The 27,992-nt window shown below is 47.9% G+C and overlaps 1 protein-coding gene and 1 non-coding gene across 2 annotated transcripts in view; both read right to left on the bottom strand.

Annotated features, from left to right (window-relative positions):
- The window catches only part of ST3GAL2 (ST3 beta-galactoside alpha-2,3-sialyltransferase 2), a 48,604-nt gene extending 36,601 nt beyond the window's left edge, over positions 1–12,003 (bottom strand). Inside the window, exon 1 of the mRNA XM_012772452.3 lies at positions 11,858–12,003. The gene's annotated coding sequence lies outside the window, so the exon portion shown is untranslated. The remainder of the gene's footprint in view (positions 1–11,857) is intronic.
- A 9,866-nt stretch (positions 12,004–21,869) lies between these two features.
- Positions 21,870–21,973, bottom strand: LOC142862994 (U6 spliceosomal RNA). The gene has a single exon (XR_012913884.1). It is a non-coding gene; the product is annotated as a U6 spliceosomal RNA (small nuclear RNA).
- Between the last annotated feature and the right edge of the window lie 6,019 nt (positions 21,974–27,992).

Genomic DNA, 27,992 nt, shown 5'->3' with positions numbered 1-27,992 from the left:
GAAATTGAGTCCAGAAAAGTGCTACTTTTGTCTTTCTGGACTTGAAACCGGCACCATTGTCCTGGGCATTCTCTTCCAGAGGGGAAGACAGAGGGGCACAACTCTCCCCAGCAGAAAGGCCCCAACATAATCCAGAAAACAAAGCAGCACTACACCTATCTCTTGGCAAAAAACAGCACAGCAGGAGGCTAGACACGCAGAAAGCCCAGATGACATGGGAGACCGAAGTTGGAGGGCAGCAGTCCCAGCAGAACCCAGACGGAGTTGGGCCAATGCCTCCTCTGTTTACCGTGGCTGGGCTGAAGCCACAGTGAGTGACGGTCTCCATTTCAGACAGAGCCCTGCGTAACACCGGCCACCATGCAGGTGACTCTGGGCCGCAGGAGGAAAGGACCATTTGCCAAAGCCCACCTGTGTCAGCTGATTCAGTGAAGGGAATGAGTCGCTTGTCATAGATGGGGAGCCAGGACAAGGAAGGGGCTCCTCCCTAAAAGTTGGCATTTGGTGCTGGAAAGAGCCCCCAACCTACAAGTGAGTCAATCTGGGTTTCAGTCTCAGTTCTTCTACCTACTGGCCTGGGAATTTGGGCAAATTTCTCAACCTCCACTTCCTGATCAGTAAATGGAATGACTCAATTCTGGGTTCCATTCTATACTGTAGCATTCAGATGTTAACAAGGTAAATTAACAAATGGTAATAAACCCTTATTAGTTTATAGTGCTGTTGCTTGACATGTATGTCAGGCCACAAAGCTACTGCAAGGTGTCTGTGGGTCCAAATGCACACCTGATGCTGCTTCAATCCATGACATTTTTTTTTTTTGAGACAGAGTCTCACTTTGTTGCCCAGGCTAGAGTGAGTGCCGTGGCGTCAGCCTAGCTCACAGCAACCTCAAACTCCTGGGCTCGAGTGATCCTTCTGCCTCAGCCTCCCAAGTAGCTGGGACTACAGGCATGCGCCACCATGCCCGGCTAATTTTTTTCTATATATATTAGTTGGCCAATTAATTTCTTTCTATTTATAGTAGAGATGGGGTCTTGCTCTTGCTCAGGCTGGTTTTGAACTCCTGACCTTGAGCAATCCGCCCACCTCGGCCTCCCAGAGTGCTAGGATTACAGGCGTGAGCCACCGAGCCTGGCCTCATGACATCTTTATAGTGAATGACAACCCACTTTGGAGAGCCATCTCTCCCCAAATTGCCATCTCTGTGCAATCTCAAAAATTGCTTGGCCAATCATAGCACCAAATGCACCCAGCCACAGTGCACGGCACAGGGTTGGGCATGGCCCTCAATTCAGAGTGAAGCCAGGACTCCTATGTGCACCCCAGGGAGAGATGCTGAGAGGACGGAGGCCTGCCCTGCTGGCAGGGGCCTCCTACCACGTAGGAACTCAGAGCGGGTCATCTTCCCTGCACCAAGCCAGGCATACCCTCAGGACGTAAATCAAAGGATTCCCTCTATCAAAGGGCACTTCATGTTCAATTTTTAGCCTTTGTAATTGAAGAAGTCAAGCTGATACCAATCTTGCACACATGGATGACCATTTTCCATTTCATTTGAAAGAACTTTAAAAAGTAACTTCTTTAAAAAGCAACCTACTGTATCACTTGCCATCTGATGCAGAAGTGCGGCCCTGAAGCTTCCCTGAAAACCCCTGTCCTTGACAAGTCAACCCAGCTCAGATGCCCACAAGAGCACAAGTGGCTGCCATTCTGGGATTCCTGGCAGTGGCTCAGTTCTGGCCAGGACCCAAGTCCTTCTCCAGCCAGGGACGCTGCCCAAACGTGCAGACGGTGAGGGAGCCCCTGATAGGGATGACCTCCCAGGGCGCCTGGGGTGAGCGCTGCTCACCACCCAGAGCCCCCAACCACAGGGAACCTCAGCAGAGGGGGCTGCTGAGCCTTCTGCTGTCCAGCCATGCCCTGACCCAGCTGAAGTGGTCAGGGAAAAGAACATGCTCCTGGACATGGAATGTAATAGGAAGTTAGGAAGCCAGGTTCCATTCCTTGGATTTTGAGAGGAAGCCCTTCCCGAAGTGTTTCTCAACCTGTAAGAGTCATCTCTGGCTTAAATGATGCCAGACACTCTCGTGAACACCAGACCCATCTATCCCACTTTTTCTTAAAATTAGCAATAATTGCTCCTCAGATAAACCTCATTGGCTACGGTACTGCCACTGCACAAAGAGATCCCACTAACTTCTGAATGCTACCCTTCCGATGGTATACCTTTGAGGTATCCAAAAGTAGCCCCAAACCAAACTCATGCATGATCAAAGCCCCTCAAACCCAGTTCTCTTTCTGTAGTCCCAATTTCTGGGAAAGGGTCATCTGTGACCCCCCTCCTTCCAGCAACCTCCCACAGCCAACTGATCACAAAACCCAACTGATTTTTACTACCTCAATCTCCTTCTAATCTTTCTATTTCTCTCCAGGTCTACAACCATCATTCTACTCAAGGAACTGTCATCTTTCACCAAAGAAGGCTCCTAACTACCAGCCCCATGTCTACTAAAGAGACCACCTCCAATTCCAACTCCCCACAGAAGCCAAAGTGGTCTTAACAAATTCAAATCCCATCAAATCTGCCTGTGCAACTCCTCCCAACAAAACAGCCAGGATTCCCAATGCTCTGATGCAAATGCGGGATTCCCCAACCCCCCACGTGGCCCCAGGTCTGGCGGGCTGAGCAGCAAGGTAACCCTGAGACCGAAATGGAACAAGCAGGTCTGGGAATCACTGCTCAGTCCACAGCCCTGGTCCCACTCCTGGAGTAGCTCCAAACTCCTGGGTCAGGCTAAGAATCTGCTCAATCTTGCCAGATTTGCCCCCTCCCCCAGTGTAGACTTCATCTAACCACAGATGGGAAAGGGAGCTGATGGCCAGGCAGGGGAAACCCGGCTGGGCTGAAGCCAGGGGCTGTGTATTTCAGGAAGAGAAGATAGAGCACAGCAGCACCACAGACTGCCGCTATCTGTGGGGCCCAAACAGCTAAGAGGCGGCAGCTGTCTGGAGTATAAAACTCTACCTCTTCCCTCTTATCAGACTGCCTCCTGGCAGCCCGCAGCCAAGAACAGGCATTAACAGCCCCTCCCACATTTCCTTCGGGCTGTCACCAGCCCAGCCAGGGGCTGCTGGAAACCTTCCTACCAGCCAGGGTGAGGCTTGGGGCCCATCTCTCAGCCAGACCCCTCTACCCTAACCCTCCCTCTTGGGCATGATCCAAGAAACCTTAGGCTCTGCTCAAATTAGTCTCAAGGTCCCCAAACATCCCCTGCCTTTTCAGTTCAGGCCTTTCCATCTTGGTGTATGTGGCCTCACCACCTTCCTTCTCTCCTCAGCTACGCGACCCGCCCCCACAGCCTTTCAGGCAGGTTCTGAACTCTTAGCAGACATGCCACGTGTCTGTGCTGCTGCCCTCCCGTGACCAGCCTGTGATTCCACTTCCCACCCAGATTTGGGGGGAAAAAACTGCCTAGAGCAGAGCACAGGACATAGGGAGTGGGGGGAAACCTGGGACAGAAAATCACAGGAACCCTGTGAACAGTGACCCCAGGGCCTGCCTGGCAGCCACGTAAGGAAGGAGGAATCAGATGGGTTTTCTGCCCGAACCCAGGACAGAGCCAGAGCAGGGAACCAAGAACAGCTCCCAGCTCCCTGGGCTGCAGGAGCCCGGATTCCCCAGAGAGAGGCCAGAGCAAGCTGGCTGCTATTTAATGCATCCAAACAGGGTAGGAGAAAGGTCAAACCAAGCCCCACAGATGTCTGGAGTGCGTGATGGCATCCTGGACCCCTGCACTGCTCCTCTGTCAGTCAGGTGGACCAGATGGTTTGAGTGTGAATCCCTGAGCAGCTTTCAAAGTATTTATGCACAGATGACAACTCTGAGGCTCAGAGAGGGGCAGCAACTTGCCTTGGGTCACATAACACCAAACCCCCTACGGACAGCTAAGGTAGCAAGAACCCTATATAAGAACCCTATATGAGCAATATCAAAGAAATTATTGATACATGCAACCACATAGATGAATGTCAAAATAATTATAGTGGTTAAAAGAAGCAAGACAAAAGCAGGCTATACTGTGTTCCATTACATGAAATTCTATAAAATATAATTAATCTGTAGGGACAGAAAGCAGGTGGCGGAGAAGTATTGGATCACAAAGGAGCAAAAGGAAACATTTGAGGGTGATCAAAATATTCATTATTTTGATAGTGGTATTGGTTTTACAAGAATATACATATGCAAAAACTAAATTATACAATTTAAAATGTGTATAACTTATTGTACGTTACTTATACTTCAATAAAGCTATTAAAAAAAGTTGGAAAAAAAAAGAACCCTATATGCATCCAACAAGACTGAACCCGGAACTGTGAAAATCAATGCCACCACCACCCCCCACCCCTACCCCAGCGAACAAGCTGCTTCCCCTGCAGAAAAGCCAAACAGCCCTGCCCTGAGGCTCTTGGCCCTCGACCAGCCCAGGCCTCCACCTGGACTTCTCAGCTGCCAACACAGGGCCTGTTGGCTCCCCCGGCCCCCGTTCTGCACAGGGCGAATGGCAGGGTGTGCCCACACATCCAGGATGGGCAGGAACTGCTAGAACTTGACATGGGTGGAAGACGACGCCCTCCAAGGCACCTCACCCAGGTTTGAAGGGGGCAAAGAACACAGACAGCTGGGTAATGCCACTTGAGAGATTAAAACTCACACTCATTCTAGAAGTCTGCCCACTGCTGCTTTAAGGACAAGAGTAAATTGCTTTTCAGGCACTGAAGAAAATCTTTCATCAAACAGCTGCCACTTGGATCTTGGGCTGCACCTCCTTGACACAAACTCTTTACCTGCCCCCCATTTCCCAGCATATTCCTGTCTAAGAGGTGCCAGTGTTGCCTGGCCCTTCCCCTGGAAGAGCCTAAATGGGGTCTCCACTTCTCTCCTTAACCCCTTCAAGTTCTCCCTTCTCAAGAAGGATCCCCCCCCATGGTACCTGGGGTCTCCCCTGAGCTGTGCTAGAGGGCCCAGAACCAGCCAGAGCCTCAACAGGGTCCAGGGGAATACCCAAGCCCTCTGGGCAAGGAAGGAATTGCCCCCCCCCCCAAACTCCCTCGTGGCTGGGCAAACCCAGCCAGGACTCATCCTCCTCGCTAGGGAGGGAACTGAGGAGTCAGAGGCTCTTGGGGACTCTTCCCACCTTGCCTTCCTTCCCCACACAGCCACAGTCCCTTGGTTGCTGCTGTTTTCTTGCACAGCCTAAGGAGTCAACACAGGCCCACAGAAACTTTCATTTCCTCCTGACCCTGTTGTTTCAATTCATCCCCTGCATCCAATGGCTGGTATTGTCTCTAACTGAACTTGGCTCAGAATGAGGGTGGGAGAAACCTACTTATGGGGTAGGAGAGACTCCACATTCTGCTAATGTCCCTTTACAAAGGAACCCTGCAAAGAAGGCAGGAGGGAGGGGGCGTGGGAGTGGGGGAGGCAGCAGGGCAGAGGGGGTGACGGGGGAGAACCCACCACACCCCCACCATTCCTTTAGCTGTGTCCTTTCCCTCAAGCCACCTCCCATTCTGCCCTCCTAACAACCAGCTCCATCCCCTCTAAACCCCCTTTAGCCACAAAAATAAACAACTTGTTGATTTTTCCTCACCAGAGCAGCTCCCTCTAGACCAATTAGCTATTTGCATTTGTTGCTGGTTCTCTTCCCCAGAAAGCTGCTGACCTGCCAAGGCTGGGAGGCTGTTGCCCCCGTGCAGGGGCTGACGATTGAAGAGAGAAAAGGCAGAGCAGGGCCAGGACTGCTCCCCAGGTCCCTGGGTCATGCCATCACACCTCAGGGTCCCCCCCCTTGAGCCCTACGAAGCCACCCTCCAGGGGCATGAATACTCCCTGGAGGAAGAAGTGGGATTGAGGATCCCTCAAGTTTTTCAGTATCTGATACCAGAACTATGTGTGTTATGCTAATATCACTGTCGTGCAAATAAAAATTTAGCACCGATAGCAAAATAAAGAAACATGACATTTTTTTCTTTGGATTTCGCTTTTCTTTGTTCGCCTTATTGTCCCTTGGTAGTCCAGTGCATACAGGGTAAAACGGCACGTGTTTGAACCGAGGGCAAGTTCTGTTCACTCCAGGAAGACGACCTTCTCCTCTGATAATCTATAGGATAAAGTGCCCTTCAGCGCAGCTCCTCTGCTTGCACCTAGGAGGACCCCGTTTTCTCCCTCCTACCCCCCCTTCTTGCAGGAGGAAACTCCCCTGGGGGGCTAGGCTAGAAAACGGGGTGGCCCCAAGCCCCGCCTATGCCCTGGAGCCCTCGGAGAGATCTGCACTGGCAACAGGAACACTCCACTGACAATATGTTGTAATCACAATGATTTATAAATAAGCAGCAAGAAGTACTCCAGACGGCTGGTTAGGGACACAGGCAGGCGTCCCTGATGAGCTCGACATAACTGGAGGAAAAGCCTGTTTTCCTCAGATAGCAGGCAAAGTTCAGAGCCTCTCCTTGAGAAATGTCACTTGGAGACGTCTGCCCTAATAGCTAGCAAGGACTTACTGTAACAAGCATTCTGAGCAGAGTAGGAGGGAACCTAGGTCCCAGGGAGCTGGGCCAGGCCCCTTAGTGGGTCAGGGCTCAGGTGTGCCGGAACATGGGGTGAGAGGGGCAGCTGGGCGTGGGAACTGAGGGCAGAGAAGGGGAAGAAAGGGGAAGGCCACCCTGGGCTGCCCTGGAGACAGAAGACGTGGGAAAGTGCTGAGCTGGCCCCAAAGCCCCGGCTGCTTGCAGGATTTAGGGGGCCTCTGGGATTTTGCAGCCGCCCCTCCTCAGGGCTACAGGCCCCAAATATCAGGCAGCTCACCAGGATTCCAGGTGTGCTGTCACCACCCCACACACAGCTCCACTAAGGCAGCGACACATCAACTTCTGAAACTCTTCCTCCTCCTGACTGCCCCATTTCAGCTAAAGGAACCAACCCTCACCACCAGGCACTGAAATGCCCAGCCAGCCCGGCCACTCTAGATTCTGTTCCGAAACCGTATCTACTTTCACAGCCTCTGGACTCTGCCCCTCTTCTTCATTTCTACCGCCAGGTTCCAGCCTTTGTTACGTCTACCTAGTTTTCTGTGTCCTCCCTCCCTCTTCTCGCTGTCCCCTACGACCCAGCCATACCCTGCTGCCAGTCTACCCCTGGTCTGACAGAAACTTGTCAGACTGAAGTACCCTCTTCGCCACCACCTGCCAGTTCAAGTTCTTGTCTCACACCTTTCAGGACTGAGCTCTTGTGGTGTCAGTTTCCTCTTCTTCTGGGGACTTTTGCTTTTCGATACAATCTAGGGGGACTACCTACCATGCCACCAGCCCTTGCCTGGCCAAGGGAGGGAACACGGCCCAGGCTGGCCAAGCTGACATTTCCTCCCTGGCATGTGAATCTCAAGCAGCAGTGACAAAATTACTGAGCACAGCCAGAGCAGATTCATCCTGGCGACAGTATTAGCCTGAAGAGGCGGCCTTTGGTTCCTGCCAGATCAACACCAAGATCCTGGAAGGGACCTGGGTCCTGAATTATCCCTCTAATTCTGTAGTACCCGTGGCCTTCCAAGTAAGTCCTTTCTTGCCAAAGTTGGCCAACTTGTTGCTTGCAACCAAACAGGATTTCTCTTTACTTTCTAAATACATCCCCTGCGCTCTAACAGTCTAGCCAAAAGGGACAACTCCCTAACTGTGCCCTGTGACTGCCCCTCTTTGCACCCACTGGCCTGCCCACCACCAGCCCACAGGCACAGCTGGAACCCCACCCTTAAGGCCCATCCCCCTAGCACTTTGGGAGGCCGAGGCAGGCGGATCCTTCAAGGTCAGGAGTTCGAGACCAGCCTGAGCAAGAGCAAGACCCCGTCTCTACTAAAAATAGAAACAAATTAATTGGCCAACTAAAAATATATAGAAAAAAATTAGCCGGGCATGGTGGCATGTGCCTGTAGTCACAGCTACTCGGGAGGCTGATGCAGTAGGATTGCCCAAGCCCAGGAGTTTGAGGTTGCTGTGAGCTAGGCTGACACCACGGCACTCTAGTCTGGGCAACAAAGTGAGACTCTTAAAAAAAAAAGGCATCCCAAGTGCCTCTTCTGAGCCCTCTATAGGGATGCCTTCTACCTCCTTTAAACTTACAAGCCACCAGCTATACTGTCAACTTTTCACTGTAGACATACTGGTGTACTTGTCTCATACTCCTCCCAGAGCACAGTGACTTGGTCATTGTTCTCTCTCCACAACACTCAGCAAAGTTTCAGGCTCAAAAAATTTCATCAGGTTTTTGGGGACAGACAAGCCAAAGGACAATTACAGATTGTAATTGGGCAAGACAGCAGGGACTAAGAGCCAAACTAAGAGCATGGGGTAAGCATCAGAAAGACCTGAGGTCAATACCAGATTCTCCTACTAGCTGTCTGCCTTTGGGCAAGTCTCGTAAGTTCTATAAGACTCAGTTATTCATCTACAAAACTGTGATAATGATGTCAACATTGCAATGTTGCTGTGAGGATTGGTTAACACCTGAGAACATCTAGCACGGTGCCTAGCTAGTAGGAAGCACTCAATGAACTATTTGAGCTATTAGGAGCAACTGGCTTAGCAGACAGCGAGTTAGAATCAGTAGTCCCGGGGTCTGTGAGACACACAAAGTACCTTTCCATTTCTCAGTAACCCTACCTGGGTCTGTATCTGCCTTATAAACCTCCCATATGCTGGGCGTAGTAGCTCACGCCTGTAATCCTAGCATTCTGGGAGGCCGAGGCAGGGAGATGGCTCAAGGTCACGAGTTTGAGACCAGCCTGACGAAGAGTGAGACCTCGTCTCTACTAAAAATAGAAAGAAATTAATTGGCCAACTAAAAATATAAAGAAAAAATTAGCCAGGCATGGTGGCACGTGCCTGTAGTACCAGCTACTTGGGAGACTGAGGCAGAAGCATTGCTTGAGCTTAGGAGTTGGAGGTTGCTGTGAGCTAAGCTGACGCCATGGCACTCTAGTCCGGGCAACAGAGTGAGACTCTGTCTCAAAAAATAAATAAGCAAACAACATATGGAAAGTGCTTTGCAAAGTACCATGTAAGTGATGCCTCCCACTTTTCTAAATTTCAGAGATTCCCAGTCACCCTGTCCAGTGTGCAGCCACAGTGGGACTTTGCCTGGCAGGCACGCCAACTCGCTCAGTCTGAGAGACAGGCACAGGACACACGGGGGGCCCCCGCTCACCATTTGTTTCACTATGTCCCTGCAGCCACTCTCTTCCAAAGCCCTGGTTCCTACATGTCCTGCTTGGTCATGGGACCCTCCTTCAAATAACCATGGGGCAGTGTCTGCTATGTGCTTACAGTGAGACTGGCAGCTCAGGCACCACAAGTCACCCCATCATTAAGGTACTCAACCCTGGGCAGCAAGACCAAACCAGCATGACTGCCAGAAAAGCCTGGGCAGGGAAGTCAGGTGGAAGGAAGTGACTGTTAAGACTTTACATCTGCCTGGATTAATCTCCCAAGCAACTGTAACAGCCCCAAATCAATGGTTCTCAAAGTGTTAGCCCCAAGGAGCTGAGTAGAAATGCAAATTATAAGCCCCACCCAGACTGACTGATCCAAAAACTCTGGAAGTGGAGCCCAGCAAACTGCTTTAATCAGCTCTCCGGGGGATTCTGACACTGGTCAAGTATGAAGAACGCTGCCCTAAACCTTTAACCATAAAACCCTCTGCTTTTCACTCAAACATATACTGAGCACCTACTATGTGCCAGGGACTGAGTCAGGTGGTGGTATTTCAGAAATGAGTACGCACGTGAAGAACATCCACAAAATCAAGTACACAAATACTGCCAAAGCAAGGCAGGATGTGGTAGAGAAGAATTTGTTTCCTACCCCTACCCTCCGACCTCCTCTTGCCATGAAAAGAGAACAGTAGTTCTGGGAAAGCCAAACTGCCTTCACCCCCAATCCTGGGATTTCAGACCCTTCAATCTTAAGTGGCCTTCTTGAGAACAGTGATCCTCATGGGAAACGCAGGGCCTCCCCTGAGGCCACACCCAGTGGTTCTTAGGGGCTTTGATATGGCTCTTTGTGGGATTTGGGCCTTCAGCATGCCACAGCACATCACAACAATGCACTCCGGGGCAGGGTCACTCCCACAGGCGCCTGGCAAGCTTACACGCGAGTGTGCAGAGGCAGACATAAACACTTGCACGGACAGTTGGCCCCCTGGCCTCCCTTCCTCCATTCTCAAGTTACAAGGTTAAAGGCATCCTATTCACAACCAAGGGGGAGTGGGGGGGGGGGCTGAAGCAGGGAACCATCTGGTTCAGATCAAAATTGTTCATTCAGGACCCCACAGAACTCCTGGAGCCTCCCGTCTCTTCCTCCACCCTTCTCACTGGGAAACTGAGGATTGGGGTAGAAAGGGCTGATTCCAAAAAATAATCTGCTGAAGGAAGACAACAAACAAAAACTGAATTATACAGGCAAGTCTGTGCCACCTCTCTAAGCCCTCGTTCCCTGGTCCCTTCAAATCCTGAACACCATGTCTAAACTTGAGATCACCACCTACAGACACTGTGCCTTCCTCCTCAAAGAGCTCAGAGCACCTCCCTCGGCGAAAGGGCAACCCCCTCCAAAGTTAGCAGCAGAAGCAAGATGAGGCTTAGGGGTGTGGTCTCCCAGAGTTCTCTTACACCACCATCTCCCTAAAGGTAGGGGATGGATGCCTTCCATCTCCGAGGGACTTCAGAGCCCACCAGGCATAACAACAGGAAGGGATGGCCAACCAGCCGTCAGGCATCCCTCCCCAAAACAGGGCGGGAGTGTGACTTACTGGCTAAGAATGACTTTCCCAGAGGCCTCCAAGTGCTCTGAACCCCTCTCAGCAGCTTTGGCCGAAAGACACTGCACCTCTCTTTCCACGACCAACACCTGTCTCTCCCTTTTCCCCAGCACCACCTGGTAGCCTCGGTTCTCTGGTCTTTTACACAGCTGTAAAGCAGGAGGCAAGGTGAGAAATGGATGCAGCTGGCAAGAAATCGAAAGGCTAACTTAAGCAAACAAGCAAGGGTGGGTGACTCCTCTACAGGCAGATAGGACCAGGAGTGGGATGTTCTAAAGCAGAGAGGAAGGAGAAGTGGCAGAAAGCTAAAGGGGAGACTAAAGTGAGCTCAGCTCAAGCGGCAGCAGGGGTGGGAAGGGAAGTTTGGTACAGTCACAGGGGAATGACCGGGGGCAAGAAGTGACTCTTCTGTTCCAAAGCATGGGAGGAACAGGAGGGACAAGGGACGGGGCTCAGGCCAGCCAGCACGGGACTAGCGCACTGGCCGTTTCTGGCTCACGCCATGCCTCAGTTTCTCCAAAGTGGGAAGGAGGTCAAGCTGGGAGAACTGGGCCACTTAGGGTGGCCAGGGTAAAGACCCCGGGGAAAGAGGGGAGAGGAGCTGATGTTTCAGCCAACCTCTGGCAAGAGAGGGGCAGGGGACTCCAGGTAAAGCAGAGGCCGGGAGCGTCCAGGGAATGGGGGTACGAACTAGGCAGCGGACTGGAAGTCGGGACTGGGGGCTGCCAGCAAGCAGTGGAACAGGAGCGCCAGGAAGGCTGGGAGCGGCTGGATGTGCACAGCAGAAGGCGGGGATCGGGACCGAGGCCAACGCGAGCGGACCCCCGCCCACGCGGGAGAGTCCAGCGCCCGACCCGGGGGAAGTTGCTGGGCTGGACCGGGCCGGTCTGGGCCGCGGGGCCGAGCCAGCGCCCGCGCAGAGGAGGACTGGGGCAGCCCGGGCCCGGGGCGCTCCGCATCCCGCCCGCCCTCATCCCGCCCGCGCACCTCAGTCAGCGCCGGGCGCCGCGCGGGCCATGCTCGCCGCTCCTGCTCCTGCCGCCTCCGCCCGCGCAGAAAGCCGCCGCCGGCGTCCGGACCCGTTAGCTCCGCGCCGCTCTTGTCCGCCCGCCGTGGGCTAGTCCCGCCCCAGCCCGGCCCAGCCCTCCCCGAGAGCCGCCGCCGCCGCCGCCTCAGCCCGGCCCCTCCCCCCACCCGGCCCGGCTGGAAGCGAAGGGTGGGGGGGAAGGGGGCGGCTGCCCCCTCCCCATTCGCATGCTCCCCGCTTCTCCGCCCTCCGCCTCCCGCACGTGCGCGGGCATGCTGGGATATGAAGTCCGGCCGGCGCCGGGCCGCGCCGGGCGCCCCGAACCCAGGACTACCTCTCCCAGGAGGCGGCGCGCGCCCGCGCTAGGGATCCTGGGTTTTGTAGTTCGGCCGGGGCTTGGGGGTGTACCGCACAAGGCGGGGTTGGGGGGGATGGTGAAGGAGGGCAATAGGAAACCTCCGTTTTCGAAAGGCAGGGCTTTGGCCGGCCGGAGCGGACGGCGTGGAGTCTGCGGTGCTCTGGGCCCGGGTTGGATACCTGCATCTTCAGGGAGGTGCACACTAGCCGAGGATGCCGCTCAGATGCGGCTGTGGCCAGCTGCTGCCAAGCCAGGCTAGAGGGGACTACTGTTCCCACTCGCGCTCGCAAAGAGCCACGGCCTGGGGCCAGCTTGGCTTCATAGCCCGGCCCTGCGAGGTGGAGCTGTGATGGGGCCGCTGCGCCCAGGCCTGAAGGGAGAGAGCTTCAGTTAGCAGCGTGGGCGTGGGGTCTGGCCTCTTTAGACATCGTGTTCCCCTCCTGCGTGCCTGTGGGTTTCCTAGAGCCTTCACCCACTGGGGCACCTCATTCCAGACTCACTTAGATGCCCGCAGCCTCCTACTGTTTAGGATAAAATGCATGCATTTTTAAATGTTTTCTGTTTCTTCTCTTAGCTCATCCTTCCCCCAATTTCCAAACCTAGCTCAAAACCTTTATGAAGCTCCAGGTGGACCACAGTTTCGCCCTCCTACTTCTTCCCAGCTAGTGGTAGGTCAGTGGTTCTCAAACTTTAGTGTTTATAGGGTTCTCCTGGAGAGCTTGTTCAAACACAGAAGCTTGTTCACCCACAGCTTCTGGTTTGTAGCTCCCAGTTGGCCCTAGAATTTGCATTTCTAACAAGTTTCCAGGTGTTGCTGATGCCGCTGGTCTAGGGAACCTCTTTGATAACAGCTGCTGTTTGATAACAGTCTAACAGTTTGTAGACTAGAATTGTGGTATTGTCTTTCAAGGATAGCCCTCCTATGGGATAATTGTAGCCTCTGCAGAGCCAGGCGGTGGAAGGTAGCGCCCCAGTCCAATTTAGCACAGGAACGATCTTTTCATTAATAATAGTAATAAACAAGTCAGTGCACCCAGTAAAGGAAGATACTATAATACATGGAGCCATCGGACTGAATGGTGTTCCAGACCTTAGCCCTTGAAATTCCCCCTAAAGCAGGGAAGGTTTTCTGTTGTGAAGGCGGCAGCAGAGATATTCCTGGTGCTACCTGTGATATCTACCCCCTAGGACAAGGTCAGCTCAGTACAATCTGCTACCTCTGGGCAGGCTGTGACCTAAGACAGGCTGGGGGAGTGACAGATGGGGATATAGAATCCTGGTTTGTCACTCTAAGATGAGAATTGCTCTCATTCCCAGCCAGGTTGACCCTTGTTACTACCTATTATTCTGCTGTTCTTGCAGCTACAAACTGTCACAGAGGAAGCTTGGTGAGTACCAACGTCAGACAGGAACCCAAACTCCCAGCTGTAAGGCGACAGACTCTCTCCCTAACCAAACTCTAGCCAGGCTCCACTGAGCCTTCTTCTCAACAAAGCCTCAACCTTGGCCTATAAAAACTGCAGACTCAACACAAATTATTTTATCCACCCTCCTCCTTCCATATTAAAAGACTTATTAATACATACTAACATAGCTTCTAACACAGGGGTCCTCAAACTTTTTAAACAAGGGGCCAGTTCACTGTCCCTCAGACCGTTGGAGGGCAGGACTATAGTTTAAAAAAAATCTATGAACAGACCAGGCGTAGTGGCTCACGCCTGTAATCCTAGCACTCTAGGAGGCCGAGGCGGGCGAATAGCTCGAGGTCAGGAGTTCGAAACCAGCCTGAGCAAGAGCGAGACCCCATCTCTACTATAAATAGAAAGAAATTAATTGGCCAACTAATAGATATAGAAAAAATTAGCCAGGCATGGTGGCGCATGCCTGTAGTCCCAGCTACTTGGGAGGCTGAGGCAGTAGGATTGCTTGAGCCCAGGAGTTTGAGGTTGCTGTGAGCCACGGCACTCACTGTAGCCTGGGCAACAAAGTGAGACTCTGTCTCAAAAAAAAAAAAAAAAAAAACTATGAACAAATTCCTGTGAACACTGCACATATCTCATTTTTTTTTTTTTTTTTTTTTTTTTGAGACAGAGTCTCGCTTTGTTGCCCAGGCTAGAGTGAGTGCCGTGGCGTCAGCCTAGCTCACAGCAACCTCAAACTCCTGGGCTCGAGTGATCCTTCTGCCTCAGCCTCCCAGGTAGCTGGGACTACAGGCATGCGCCACCATGCCCGGCTAATTTTTTATATATATATCAGTTGGCCAATTAATTTCTTTCTATTTATAGTAGAGACGGGGTCTCGCTCTTGCTCAGGCTGGTTTCGAACTCCTGACCTTGAGCAATCCGCCCGCCTCGGCCTCCCAAGAGCTAGGATTACAGGCGTGAGCCACAGCGCCCGGCCCACATATCTCATTTTGAAGTAAAAAAACAAATGGGCAAAAACACCCGCATGTGGCCCTTGGACCTTAGTTTGAGGAGGCCTATTAACAACAGCTCAAGACCACATCCCTAGGATGACCCTAGATCCCCTTAAAGGGCCTGCCTGAGAAAACTCAAGGCTGCCAAAAGAATTTGTTGTTTGTTCTAGCTAATACCATAAGCTTCCGACTACTTTATCTTTTTTCCTTTCTTTCTTTCTTTCAAGAGACAGGGCTTCCTTCTGTCATCCAAGCAAGAGTGCAGTGGGGCAATCATAGCTCACTACAGCCTCAAACTCCTGGGCTCCAAGGAGTAGCTGGGACTACAGGTGCGAACCACCATGCCAGGCTAATTTTTAAAAAGTTTTTAGAGTTGGGGTCTCACAGGCTAGACTACACTTTCTTACAGCATTTACTAAAAAGGGCCTACAATTGCAAATCTTTCCTCTGATCCTTTGAGACGTATATATATCTCCTACAACTTCAGAAGTGTCTTTCTCAAGGACCTGAGAGCCATTCCTTTCAAATGTCATCACCCCGAAGGATAAAGCCTCTATCTCCCAGTCTCTGTGGGAGGATAGAATGCTAACTTCCATAACTGCCAATGAACAGACCCAGCCCCATTGCAATTTTTCATGTCCTTGCCCCTGCTTGCCACCTTCCCTACTCCTTCAGTTTCCCTTTAAAACACTCAATTACCTCTGTAAAAATCGAAGTTAGGTTCAATTCACGCAGGACTCTCTTCGATACTGTAGTATATTGCTGATTAAAATTTGTTCTTCCGGACTAAAGCAGTTACAAGACCAGAGAATACAAAAAAAGAAAAAGGGGGAAAAAAAAAAACAATAAAATTTGTTCTTATCAGCTTTAACTAGTGTGTGGCTTTGTTTATCTTTGACAAAGTGGATATCTACTCTGAATCATAGGGGCCCAGACTCTAGCTCCTGCTCATCAAGGGTCAGAAGGGGTGAATTAACTCTAGGTCCTTGGGCAAGTAGCCAAGTATTAGTAATTACCAGAGGCACGGGACCTTGACTGAGGTTCACTCAGGAATGCTTTTCTGTTTCCTTTAGAGTTGTGTCCCATCACAGGCCATGGGGGACTCAGTAATCTGCATGCAGTCCCATGCTCTGCCCTTCAATCAGCTTCCAGGCCCTTCTTGCAAGGACTTTGCCTCAGCACCTAAGTCACATGCAATGTGGGAGGCAACATTCCCTCCCAGGTACAAGTTAATTAATGAGCCTTTCTGAATTTACATCCATCTCCCAAATCTCTGTTACAGATTATTCGGGAAGAATTAACATGCCCTTTCCTGGGCAGAACAGAGAGACTCTTTCTATCTCTAAGTTCCAGCAGGAGCTCCCTGCCCCCTATCACCCTCACTACCTCTAAATTAGCCGTCTAGTTAGTTACTGATTTCCCCCTGCCAGTTGTGCTTTCTGGGCCTCTCCAGCCGTCTAAATTCTGCCTTACTGTCCAAAGTCCATTTTGAGTTTGCTTTCTTCCAGAAGGTTCTCCCGGGATGCCTCAGCCCTGTGTGAACCTTGTATAGCACTCATATTTGTGCCATTCATTTAAAAGCCTAGTTTTGGGCTGGGCGTGGTGGCTCACACCTGTAATCCTAGCACTCTGGGAGGCCGAGGCGGGTGCATTGCTCTAGGTCAGAAGTTCCAAACCAGCCTGAGCGAGACCCCGTCTCTACTAAAAATAGAAAGAAATTAATTGACCAATTAAAAATATATATACAAAAAATTAGCAGGGCACAGTGGTGCATGCCTGTAATCCCAGCTACTCGGGAGGCTGAGGTAGTAGGATCGCTTGAGCCCAGGAGATTGAGGTTGCTGTGAGCTAGGCTGATGCCACAGCACTCACTCTAGCCTGGGCAACAAAGTGAGACTCTGTCTCAAGAAAAAAAAAAAAAAGCCTAGCTTTGCTGGTGAATTCTCCAATGCAAAAGAAGCACTTGGCTGATGAGAACAGGGCTTTGGAGGCAGAGTGCTACTAAGCAGCCAAAGACACAAAGAGGGGCTTGCTCCCTCCCTCCCTGGGCTTCTGTTCAGGGGACAGAAGCTCAAAGTCAGACCAAACTGGCAGGTCCCACAGCAGATGGTTTGTGTGATCCAGAGCAAGTTACACAGTTATTTCATCTGTAAAATGGGAAGAAGAAGAAGAACACATCCTGCACTTTAGCATTATAAAGATTAAATGAGGCCAGGCGTGGTGGCTCACGCCTGTAATCCTAGCACTCTGGAAGGCCTAGGCGGGTGGATTGCTCGAGGTCAGGAGTTCCAAACCAGCCTGAGCAAGAGCGAGACCCTGTCTCTACTATAAATAGAAAGAAATTAATTGGCCAACTAATATATATAGAAAAAATTAGCCGGGCATGGTGGCGCATGCCTGTCGTCCCAGCTACTCAGGAGGCTGAGGCAGGAGGATTGCTTGGGCCCAGGAGATTGAGGTTGCTGTGAGCTAGGCTGACACCACAGCACTCACTCTAGCCTGGGCAACAAAGCGAGACTCTGTCTCAAAAAAAAAGATTAAATGAAAGAAATACCATGATCTTGGTTAGGAAGACCATCAAAAAGAAGTCAAGTTAATCTATTTTTTTTCCTATTTTTAGAATGACAAACTCCAGGTTACAAGTTAATCTATAAACATAATGTGATCCCAATACAAATACCAGCAGATTTCTTTGTTTGAGGAGGGAGGGCTAGATAAATTGATTTAAAAATTCATTTGGAAAAATAAATAAGCAAGACTAGCCAAGAAACTTTAGAAAAACTAAGATTAATGAAGGTTGTTAGCCTTCTCAGATACTACGCATATTGTAAACCTGCAGTTAAAAGAATGTGGTAGATTAATGGGATAGATCAGAATGTCCAGAAATAAACTCAAATACTAATGGAAATTTGGCATATGGGAAAGATGCATTTCAAATAAGTGTGTGTGTGGTGGGGGGAGATCATGCAATAAATGGTGTAAGGAACCATCTGCTAAAAATATTAAGTTTACCCTGAATAAATTAATGGATCTAGCCGGGCGTGGTGGCTCACGCCTGTAATCCTAGCACTTTGGGAGGCTGAGGTGGGCGGATTGCTCAAGGTCAGGAGTTCAAAACCAGCCTGAGCAAGACCCCGTCTCTACCAAAAATAGAAATAAATTAATTGATCAACTAAAAATATATATACAAAAAATCAGCCAGGCATGGTGGCGCATGCCTGTAGTCCCAGCTACTTGGGAGGCTGAGGCAGTAGGATCGCTGAGCCCCGGAGATTGAGGTTGCTGTGAGCTAGGCTGACGCCACGGCACTCACTCTAGCCTGGGCAACAAAGTGAGACTCTATCTCAAAAAAAAAAAAAAAAATTAATGGATCTAGGCAAAAATCATCAATGGCTAACAACATCATGAAACATGAAGACGCTGCCTTCATTTGAAGAGATACAGATAACTGACTGCTGATGAAGGTATAATACGTGATACTCTGATAGTGTTAAAAAGAATCACCCTAAATGTGACAACTACCTAGGTGTAGAGAATATAGATGCCAGAAAAACATGTTAGGTGAAACCATGGGGATGCAGTTGTTGAAATTCAGTGAGAAACTGTCCAGGACAAATGACCCAGTTTCTTTAATGAATACATTGCAATTAAAAAAAAAAACAGACATAGAGAGGAATCTAAATTTAAAAGAGACATATCAACCAATTGCAATGTATGAACTTTGTTTGAAAAACTGTAAAACTATATGAGAATAGGGGAAATTGAACACTGACTATGGGCTATTAAGTAATTATGAATTTAGGTGTGCTAATGGTGTCATGGTTAGTTTCTTTTTAAAGAGTCCTCATTTAGTGATATATGCTGCAATAGTATTTATGGAATGATGAAATATCTGGGGTTTACTTCAAAATAACCCAGGATTCGGGGGTCAGTATAGATACAACAAAGTTGGTTAAATTGATCAGTGTAGAAGCAGGAAGATGACGGTTATATAGGGTTCATTACAACATTTTTTTCCACCTTTGGATGTGTTTGAAGTTTTGTGTAATAAAATGATTTTTTTTTTTAAAAAAAGGGTTAGTAGGCCGGGCACGGTGGCTCACGCCTGTAATCCTAGCTCTCTGGGAGGCCGAGGTGGGCGGATTGCTCAAGGTCAGGAGTTCAAAACCAGCCTGAGCAAGAGCGAGACCCCGTCTCTACTATAAATAGAAAGAAACTAATTGGCCAACTGATATATATAGCTATATAAAAATTAGCCGGGCATGGTGGCGCATGCCTGTAGTCCCAGCTACTCGGGAGGCTGAGACAGAAGGATCGCTGGAGCCCAGGAGTTTGAGGTTGCGGTGAGCCAGGCTGACGCCACGGCACTCACTCTAGCCTAGGCAAGAAAGCAAGACTCTGTCTCAAAAAAAAAAAAAAAAAAAAAGGGTTAGTAAGGTCTCTACCTTATACCTAGCTAAAAAGCAAAAACGACAACAAAAACCAAGTCAGTAGGAAAATGGAAGAAATTTTTGCAATTTTTATCAGAGGCAAAGGGCTAATACAAAATACTTCAGCAAATCTGCAAGAACATGGCCAAGAAACCAATAGGAAATGTATAATCATAAAGTATTTATCCTCTTGTGACTGGCTTATTTGACTTAGCATAATGTTCTCAAGTTCTCTCTGTATTGTAGCATATGTCAGAATTTCCTTTCTTACCCAGCTGTGGGGTGGTACACACCTGTCCTCCCAGCTACTTGGGAGGTAGAGGTGGGAGGATCACTGGAGGCCTGAGTTTGAGACCAGCCTAGGCAACATAGTGAGACCCCATCTCTAAAAATAAATACATAATTAAAAAAAGAATTTCTTTCTTTTCTCTTTTTCTTTTTTTTTTTTGTAGAATAGGGGTCTCACTATGTTGCCTGGGCTAGCCTCAAACTTCTGGGCTCAAGCAATCCTCCTGCCTCAGCCTCCCAAAATGCTGGGATTAGATACCCAACCCAGAATTTCCTTTCTTTTTTTTTTTTTTATTATTTTATAACTATATTTTTTCTTTATTTATTATTTTTCTTTTTCTTTATTTTACCACAAAAGCTGAAAAAGTCTCCAAGTACAGAAATTCCTTTCTTTTAGGCTGAAAAATATTCTATTGTATGTACATACCATATTTTCTTTTTTTTTTTTTTTGAGATAGAGTTTCACTCTGTTGCCTGTGGTGTCAGCCTAGCTCCCAGCAACCTCCTGGGCTCAAGCAATCCTTCTGCCTCAGCCTCCTGAGTAGCTGGGACTACGGCATGTCCACCATGCCCGGCTAATTTTTTCTATATATATATTAATCAGCCAATTAATTTCTTTCTATTTTTAGTAAAGACAGGGTCTTGCTCTTGCTCAGACTGGTTTTGAACTCCAGACCTTGAGTGATCCGTCCTCCTTAGCCTCCCAGAGTGCTAGGATTACAGGCATGAGCCACTGTGCCCGCAAACCATATTTTCTTTATCCATTCATCTGTCAAGTTGTTTCTACCTCTTGGCTATTTCGAATAATACTGCTTATGAACGTGGCTGTTCAAATACCTCTTCTAGTTCCTGCTGTCAATTGTTTTGGGTGTATACCCAGAAGTAGAATGGTGGGATTGCTGGATCATATGACATTTCTCTCTCTCTTTTTTTTTTTGCCCATAATTAAAACTTTATTGGCCAGGCGCGAAGGCTCACACCTGTAGTCCTAGCACTCTGGGATGCCAAGGAGAGCAGATCGCTTGAGGTGAGGAGTTCAGGAGTTCGAAACCAGCCTGAGCAAGAGCGAGACCCCATCTCTACTAAAAAAGAAAGAAAGAAAGAAAGAAAGAAAGAAAGAAAGAAAGAAAGAAAGAAAGAAAGAAAGAAAGAAAGAAAGAAAGAAAGAAAGAAATTTAATTGGCCAACTAAAAATATATAGAAAAAATTAGTCGGGCATAGTGGTGCATGCCTGTAGTCCCAGCTATTCAGGAGGCTGAGGCAGAAGGGTCACTTGAGCCCAGGAGTTCAAGGTTGCTGTGAGCTAGGCTAACGCCACTGCACTCTAGCCTGGGCAACAAAGTGAGACTCTGTCTCAAAAAAAACCAAAAAAACTTTATTGAAAAATGGACACCATTGGTCCTGGCGGAGTCGCCAAAAAACAAAAACAAAACAATAAAAAAGAAAAGAAAAAAAAATGGACAACATTGGACCATTGGTACCTAAGTTGTCAAAAGACAAAAAACAAACAGGCTGAGCGCTGTGGCTCACGTCTTTAATCCTAGCACTTTAGGAGGCCAAAGGCAGGAAGATCACTTGAGCCCAGAAGTTGGAGGTTGCAGTGAGCTATGATGATGCCACTGCACTGCAGCCTGGACAATACAGCAAGACCCTGTCTCAAAGAAAAAAAAAAAAGGAAAGATCTTGTGGACATGTCTAAGCTATAAAAAATTAAATTTTTAATAAATTAAAAAAAATAAAAAAGGAAAGAAAAGAACAAACAAAAACAACAACAACAAAAGGAGATAACTGTTGTACACATTGTAAAATGAAACATAATTACATTATCTTGGTAGATTAACTAGAATTACTGCATTTATGATAAGGCATTCTGTGAGAGAACACAAATTCAAGAAGTTGTATGGATCATTTGTGTTGCTTTCTTTTTTAAAGTTTTTATTTTCTTTTATTATTTCATTTATTTTTTTTAAATGATTCACTGCTAAGAGTTGTAGCATTTGTGTTGCCTTTTTCTAGATGTACACCCTCTGTGCCTCTGGCCTTTCCTCCCACGGGCTGGTATAACACGGCCGAACAACCTACACAAAGAACCACTGAGCACTGCTGAGAACTACGGTAATCTTGTGGCAACCTGGACATTTTACACCCATAAAATAAGAATTTGGGCTTTGAACTAGCTGTTTCTTTTTATGTTTTTTTCTTTTCCTCTTCCAAGGATGGATGTAGTAAATCTCTAGTCAAAGGCATGTTGATCCTTTCACAAGGTCTGCCTGTCCAGACCTGGTAATTCTTTTTTTTCTTTTGGAAACAGGGTCTCGCTTTGTCTCCCAGGCTGGAGTGCAGTGGTGTGATCATAGCTCACCGCAGCCTTGAACTCCTGGCCTCAAGCCATCCTCCTGCATCAGCCTCCCAAAGTGCTAGGATTTTTTTTTTTTTTTTTTTTTAGTCAGAATTTGACATGGGTATGTGCTAGGATTTTTAAAAGTATGAAATGCTTCACAAATTGTGTGTCATCTTTGCACAGGGTCCTTGCTAATCTTCTCTGTATCCTTGCGATTTAATTATATTGCTGCCGAAGTAAGCACTAGACCTGTTAATTCTATTTTTAACTTTTTGAGGAACCACCATACTGTTTTCCATAGCTGCTGCACCATTTTCCAATCCCACCAACAGTGCACAAGAGTTCCAGTTTCTCTACGTCTTCACTAATGCTTGTTACTTTCTCAGAGCATCACTTTTTTTTACTATTATTTTTTTGAGATAGAGTCTCACTGTGTTGCCCAAGCTAGAGTGCCATGGCATCATGCCTAGCTCACAGCAACCTCAAACTCCTGGGCTCAAGCAATCCTCCTGCCTCAGCCTCCCGAGTAGCTGGGACTACAGGCATGCGCCACCATGCCCAGTTCATTTTTTTTCTATTTGTTAGTAGAGATGAGGTCTCATTTTTGCTCAGACTGATCTTGAAGTGCTGAGCCCAAGCAATCCTCCCACCTTGGACTCCCAGAGTGCTAGGATTACAGCCACCATGCCCAGCAGAGCATCACTCTTTTTTTTTTTTTTTTTTTTTTTTTTTGAGACAGAGTCTCGCTTTGTTGCCCAGGCTAGAGTGAGTGCCGTGGCGTCAGCCTAGCTCACAGCAACCTCAAACTCCTGGGCTCGAGTGATCCTTCTGCCTCAGCCTCCCGGGTAGCTGGGACTACAGGCATGCGCCACCATGCCCGGCTAATTTTTTTATATATATATCAGTTGGCCAATTAATTTCTTTCTATTTATAGTAGAGACGGGGTCTCGCTCTTGCTCAGGCTGGTTTTGAACTCCTGACCTTGAGCAATCCGCCCGCCTCGGCCTCCCAAGAGCTAGGATTACAGGCGTGAGCCACAGCGCCCGGCCTAGAGCATCACTCTTAATAAAAGAAATGCAAATGAAAATCACAGTGAGATATCATTTTTCGCCTATCAGATTGGCAAAGATCAAAATGCTTGATAACTATCTTGGCAAGAGTGTGGAGGAGAAACATGCTGCTAGTGTAACTGTCAATCTGCGTAACCTCTATAAAGAGCAACTTGGTAATATCTTCAAAATTACAAATGCAATTTTCTAGCAATTTTTATTCTAACAAAGTATCCTATTTGCACGCGTTCAAAGTTTCCTATAGAGGTTGACACTTGTTGCAGTATTGTAAGCGCAAGATTAAAAATGATCTAAAGGTTGGGTCCAGAGGGTGGCTCACACCTGTAATCCCAGCACTTTGTGAGGCCAAGGCCAGGGAATCACTTTAGCCCAGGAGTTCGAGACCAGCCTGGACAATACAGTGAGACCCCATCTCTTAAAAAATTTTTTTTAATTAGCCAGGTGTGGTGATGAATGCCTGTAGTACTAGCTACTTGGGAGGCTTGAGGTGGCGGGATCACTTGAGCCCAGGAGTTCAAGGTTGCCGTGAGTTGTGATTATGCCACTGCACTCCAGCATGGGCAAAAGAGCGAGACCCTGTCTCAAAAAAAATATATCACAGTCAGTTACAGACCGAGCATTCTACTCTCTACCCCGTTCTCACGACCGCCCTTGACTAGTCTTAAAAATAAAATGAAATGGATGGAATTGAGGAAGATTTACTTGATGGTGTCTTTTGTTATCATTATTTCACTAGATAACAAACTATTGGAAAGGAGGGAACTAGCTTTTGTAGGTCCAAACAGGACTTCAGGAAATATTGGTTAAATTAATGAAGTTATTTCTTAGCCTCTAGCAGAACTGAATTGACAGGCAGCTGAGGGGTGTTGAGTAGGTCGTCCAAGGTCATTCGTATAGAACATGTACTACCTACCCCTTATGTGCAAAGCACGATGGTTGGCACTGTGAAATATGCTGAAAATGAAGAACTGGACCCTACCTTCTGAGAGCTTGAGATCTAGCTAACCACTCTGGCAGACATTAAAAATATCAACATATGTAGAAGCTAAAAAAAGTTGATCTTCAAAAGTAAAAAAGTAGAACAGAGGATACTTGAGGCTGGGAAGGGTAGGTGGAAGGGAGGGATAGGGAGAGAGTTGTTAAGGGATTCAAAATTACAGCTAGTTAGGAGGAATAAGTCATAGTGTTTCATATCACTGGAAGATGACTATAGTCAGCAATATAATATATAGCTGCCAACAGCTAGAAGGATATTAAATGTTCCCAACACAAAGAAGTGATAAATGTTTGAGATGATGGATATACCTGATCTGATCACTATACATTATATGTACTGAAACATCTTTATTTACCCCATTGATATGTACAATTATTGTGTGAATTAACAATTTTTTTTAAATCAAGCCTTTTTGTTGTTCTTTGAATTATGTCACAGAGACTGTTGTGGTGTATAAACAGGCACAGGTCAGAGAAGCAGTTTCCTCTTTTTTTTTTTTTGAGACAGAATCTGCCCAGGCTTGAGTGCCGTGGCATCGGCCTAGATCATAGCAACCTCAAACCCTCAAATCCCTGGTCTCAAGCGATCCTCCTGCCTCAGCCTCCCAAGTAGCTGGGACTACAGGCACACACCACCTCGTCCAGCTAATTTTTTCTATTTCTAGTAGAGATGGGGTCTCACTCTTGCTCAGGCTGGTCTCGAACTCCTGTCCTCAGGTGATCCTCCTACCTCAGCCTCCCATAGTGCTAGGATTACAGACAGGCATGAGCCACCATGAGGGGTCCAGAGAAGTAGTTTCTTAATGGTCATAAAAAAACAGAAGAAAAGTGGTGATTAAAACAAAACAGAAGTCATTCTTCCATTTGTGCCCCAACCTAGTGCTCTGGGGGATTCATTTCAAGAGACCCACTTCCCACCAACCTTCCACACACTGGACCCTCCTTCTCCAAGGTGTGTTACATTATGGGGTCCTGCGCCATGCTCCTTTGGAAAAGGATTCCTAACTTCCTGTGCTTATGAAATGCCTTCTAGATTAGCCTGGTGGTCCCTCATGCATGTTGGTATATTTTTTCCTTAGCTCCTGAGGGCTGTGACACCCCATTAACAACAAGCACACTTAGCACCCAGATCTTGATTTTTTCTTTTTTAGATTAAGGTGAAATTCACATAACATAAAATAGCCATTTTAAAGTATACAATTTAGGGAATTTAATACATTCACAACGTTTTGCAATCAATACCTCTATCTAGTTGCAAAACATTTTTATTATCCCCAAAGAAAACCTCGTACCTATTAAGTAGTTACTCTCTATTCTCCCCCCACCCCAGCCCTGGGCAACCACAAATTTGCTTTCTGTCTTTATGGAAGTACCTAGATACTATTCTAGATATTTCATATAAATGGAATCAGACAATATCAGGTCATCTGCATCTGGGTTCTTTCAATCAGTGTGTTTTTGAGGTTCACTCATGTTGTAGCATGTACGAGTACTTCATTCTTTTCTATGGCTGAACAACATTCAATTTTATGGATATATTACATTTCTTTTATCTATTATATTGGATTTTGAAAACTATGAGAAGGAAATAAACATGTCTACCTTTGCTTAATGGATCCGCACCACCTCTGCACCAACACTTATTAACAACCTACGGAATTGCCCTTTGGAAAACATTGCACAAGATATTCGGCTTTGTCTTTGGGGAAAGGGGCCACTTCATGATAAAATACACTTAATAGCTCTCTAGAAAGGGGTCGCTGTTTGGTTAGTCTATCAAGTCTTTGTTTTGATTATTTTTATTTTTATTTATTTATTTATTTAGAGACAGAGTCTTGCTTTGTTGCCCAGGCTAGAGTGAGTGCCATGGCATCAGCCTAGTTCACAGCAACCTCAAACTCCTGGGCTCAAGCAATCCTCCTGCCTCAGTCTCCCGAGTAGCTGGGACTACGGGCATGTGCCACCATGCCCGGCTAATTTTTTCTATATATATTATATAGTTGGCCAATTAATTTCTTTCTATTTATAGTAGAGACGGGGTCTCGCTCTTGCCTAGGCTGGTTTCGAACTCCTGACCTTGAGTAATCCACCCACCTTGGCCTCCCAGAGTGCTAGGATTACAGGAGTGAGCCACCGCGTCCGGCCAGTTTTAGTTTCATTTAAACATAAGTAAAACCTGTACATGAGCTGTCTATTCATTTTCTTTGCTGCGCAGCCTGGCATGATTGGTTCTTTCTGCAATGGCTTTGCGTTCTTGGAGGGAACATTGCTGAGTAGTCTCAGCACAGGCAGATTTGTCGCACATCAGCACCCTTCCAGCTCCCTAACACTCTGGACCAGGAACGTCTGGAAGCCACTGGGCAGTATATGTTTTGTTTTCTTGCCGCTGCCATAACCAAGTGTTGTTGGGCATCAAGATCTGACCCTGGCCGGGCGCGGTGGCTCACGCCTGTAATCCTAGCTCTTGGGAGGCCGAGGCAGGCGGATTGCTCAAGGTCAGTTCAAAACCAGCCTGAGCAAGAGCGAGACCCCGTCTCTACTATAAATAGAAAGAAATTAATTGGCCAACTGATATATATATAAAAAAAAAAATTAGCCGGGCATGGTGGCACATGCCTGTAGTCACAGCTACTCGGGAGGCTGAGGCAGGAGGATCGCTTGAGCCCAGGAGTGTGAGGTTGCTGTGAGCTAGGCTGATGCCACGGCACTCACTCTAGCCTGGGCAACAAAATGAGACTCTGTCTCAAAAAAAAAAAGATCTGACCCTGGAATCTTCTCCACACTCTGTTGTTGATACCTCTGGGTTTCTGCCAGTTACCCTTCATTTTGACATATCGGTCTGACTGATGCCAGATGAACTTCTTGTCCTTTTTTTTAGGATCTTGCGCTTCACAAGGGCTTTGCAGGTGGCCATGATGACTGCCACCTCCATAGGCAAGTAAACCACCACAGGCTGTACAACATTGTGTGCCAAAGCCGTGTCGTACACTTAAAAGTCTGTTAAGAAGTTAGAGCTATGTTAAGTGTTCTTACCATAATAATAATAATAATAAAAACACAAAAACACAAAACCATACCAGTTGTTTCATTTTCTCTTTGGAAGACCCAGAAGGAGAGTTTAATATCCTCTCTCCATTTTCTTCATTCCGGTTTCCATTTCTTCAGTCCCCCCACCTGCCTTTAGGAAATGTCCCACCCTGGGACATCCCTTTACAGTGGTAGTGGACCTGTTCCCAGCGTCATGAGTGTTGGCTGCTAATGGCTCACACCCTCATCCTTCTCCAGAGAATTGTCCTCAGCCCTTGTGAGCTTTTTTGACCAGAGATGGCGGGAAGTTGTGTTCCTCCCTCCCCCGCCTCCTAGCAGCCCACAGCTCGGGCATGAACTGATACCGGGTACAAAGTCCGGCTCGCTTGCTTCTGAGATGGATAAACTCTGGGTTGTATTTTACACTCTAGAGTTTCCTGTAGGTTCAGACCGAGGCTGGACTTGGGTGAGCTCACATCGTTGCTCGGCTTCTTTCTCTGCCCTATCCCACTTTTCTCACTCCCCTGGAAATCACTTGCACAAGGATCCCTGTCTCAAACTCTGCATCTAGGGGACCCAAGCTAAGATATCCCTGCGGGCAGCCCTGGCTCCCAGAGGGATTTCCTGCTACCAGGAGCAGCCACTCATCTCGCCTCCTCCAAGAAGCACCCCCAGACCTGGACTCTCACGCTCTGGCACTATGTTTGTTTAACAATAAGGAAGTTGGATGCCTCCTCTGTGCCAGGCTCTGCAATAAACCCTTTATGCACATTATCTTATCGAATCCTGGCAATGTCCTTTAGGTAAATACTATTGTTTTCTCACAGAAGGAGTGGAGGCTCAAAGAGGTTGAGTGGCTGGTTCACACAGTAAGAAAGTGGAGCTGGGAGGATCTGTTTGATTTCAAACTTTTGGATTTAATGCCTAGTCTCTATATTATAACATCAGAACTTTTTTTTTTTTTTAATGGCTTTGTAGACCCCAGACCAGGGGACCGAGTACAGAGTAGAAAGCTACATTTTTATGTCTGCTACTGACAGACTGCACCGCTGTGAGCTCCTTGAGGGCACATTCTGTGTTCCTGAGCCCGGGCCAAAGCTGCAGTTGCACGCATGGCTGCCTCCCACTCCACTGCAGAGCCTGGGACCTGCATTGCTGAGAACAGCGGC

The sequence above is a fragment of the Microcebus murinus genome, chromosome 20 (genome assembly GCF_040939455.1).
Source record: "Microcebus murinus isolate Inina chromosome 20, M.murinus_Inina_mat1.0, whole genome shotgun sequence".
NCBI classification, from domain to species: domain Eukaryota; kingdom Metazoa; phylum Chordata; class Mammalia; order Primates; family Cheirogaleidae; genus Microcebus; species Microcebus murinus.
Note: the sequence above shows the minus strand (reverse complement) of the source record. Positions and strands in the feature narration are given on the sequence as shown.